Source organism: Cebus imitator, unplaced genomic scaffold (genome assembly GCF_001604975.1).
Source record: "Cebus imitator isolate Cc_AM_T3 unplaced genomic scaffold, Cebus_imitator-1.0 Scaffold197, whole genome shotgun sequence".
In the NCBI taxonomy this organism is placed as follows: domain Eukaryota; kingdom Metazoa; phylum Chordata; class Mammalia; order Primates; family Cebidae; genus Cebus; species Cebus imitator.
The window spans coordinates 1563244-1565003 of record NW_016107512.1 but is presented as its reverse complement, the minus strand read 5'-3'; the positions used below and the strand labels follow the sequence as shown (position 1 = coordinate 1565003).

Genomic DNA, 1760 nt, shown 5'->3' with positions numbered 1-1760 from the left:
GTTTTGTATTTTTAGTAGAGACGGGGTTTCACCGTGTTGACCAGGATGGTCTCGATCTCTTGACCTCGTGATCCACCCACCTCGGCCTCCCAAAGGGCTGGGATTACAGGCGCGAGCCACCGCGCCCGGCCCGATTCTCTTTTCTTTTTTCTTTCAAAAATATAGCCTAGTGGCTGAGGCAGGTGGATCATCTGAGGTCAGGAGTTTGAGACCAGCCTGGCCAACATGGTGAAACCCCCATCTTTACTAAAAATACAAAAATCAGCGGGCATGGTGGCGCATGTCTATAATCCCAGCTACTCAGGAGGCTGAGGCAGGAAGGAGAATCCCTTGAACCTGGGAGGCGGAGGCTGCAGTGAGCCGAGATTGCGCCACTGTACTCCCGCCGGGGAAATAGAACGAGACTTCGTCTCAAATATACACACACACATACGCTATATATATATTTTATATACCTATACATATGCATCCGTATACATATGTATAGGTATATATAGCCTAGTGAAGATGTTGACTAATAAGCTGAAACTCTGGAAGACCACCAAGAGGCCTGGCACAGTGGCTCATACCTCTAATCCTAGCACTTTGGGAGCCGAGGCAGGCAGCAGATAGTTTGAGCTCAGGAGTTGGAGACCAGCCTGGGCAACATGGTGAAACCATGCCACTACAAAAAATACAAAAAACTGAGCCAGGCGTGGTGGTAAACAGCTGTAGTCCTAGCTACCTGGGGGGACTGAGGCAGGAGGATGGCTTGAACTTGGGAGGTCAAGACTACAGTGAGCCGAGATCGTGCCACTGCACTTCAGCCTGTGTGACAAAGTGAGACCCTGTCTCAAAAAACAAAACAACTAACAGTCAATACAAGATACCTCACCAAAAAACTACTGACATTTGCTTTACTTGTATTAACTTGGTATAACATGAGTCATAATCTCCCAATAATTTACAAACAAATTTATCTCTAAAAGGTACTGAGGTTAGCAAAGGGATTACTGAGAGATTTCAAGCAGACAGGAACTATAGAACAGTTGCCGTCTTCAAAATCACATTTTTACTTCCTGACCTATTGAAGGTAAAATGAACCGTCGTCACTTTATTTTTACTCACATATTTACTATTTCCAGTGTGCTTCATTCTCTTAATTCAGATTTCCACCTGGTATCATTTTACTTCTCCTGAAAGGAATCCTTTAATATTTTTTGTAGTGCAGTTCTCTGCTGATGAATTCTTTCAGTTTTGACATATCTTTAAAGAGTGTGAAACGGGCGTGGTGACTCACGCCTGTAATCCCAGCACTTTGGGAGGCCAAAGTGGGCAGACTCCTTGAGTCCAGAGTTTATGACCAGCCTGGGCAACATGGAAAAACCCCATCTTTACAAAAAATAAAACAATTAGCTGAGCATGGTGGTACTCGCCCGTAGTCCCAGCTACTCAAGAGGCAGAGGTGGAAGGATCACCTGAGCCTGGGGAAGTTGAGGGTGCAGTGAGCCATGATTGTGTGACTGCACTGGGCGATAGAGATTCTGTCCCCCTCCCCCAAAAAAGTGTCTACCTTGCCTTCATTTTTGAAATATATTTTCTTTTTTCTTTTTTTTTGAGACAGAGTCTCGCTCTTGTTACCCAGGCTGGAGTGCAATGGCGCGATCTTGGCTCACCGCAACCTCCGCCTCCTGGGTTCAGGCAATTCTCCTGCCTCAGCCTCCTGAGTAGCTGGGATTACAGGCATGCACCACCATGCCCAGCTAATTTTTTGTATTTGA

The 1760-nt window shown here is 45.9% G+C and overlaps 1 protein-coding gene across 2 annotated transcripts in view; it reads right to left on the bottom strand.

The window, feature by feature from the left end:
* The window catches only part of BICRAL (BRD4 interacting chromatin remodeling complex associated protein like), a 56738-nt gene that overhangs the window by 51142 nt on the left and 3836 nt on the right, over nucleotides 1-1760 (bottom strand). The window contains exon 1 of one of the 2 annotated variants that reach the window (XM_037745306.1): nucleotides 1108-1281. The exons of the other annotated variant lie outside the window; for it this stretch is intronic. The gene's annotated coding sequence lies outside the window, so the exon portion shown is untranslated. Of the gene's footprint in view, nucleotides 1-1107; nucleotides 1282-1760 lie in introns of those variants that run through there. 2 annotated transcript variants of the gene reach the window in all.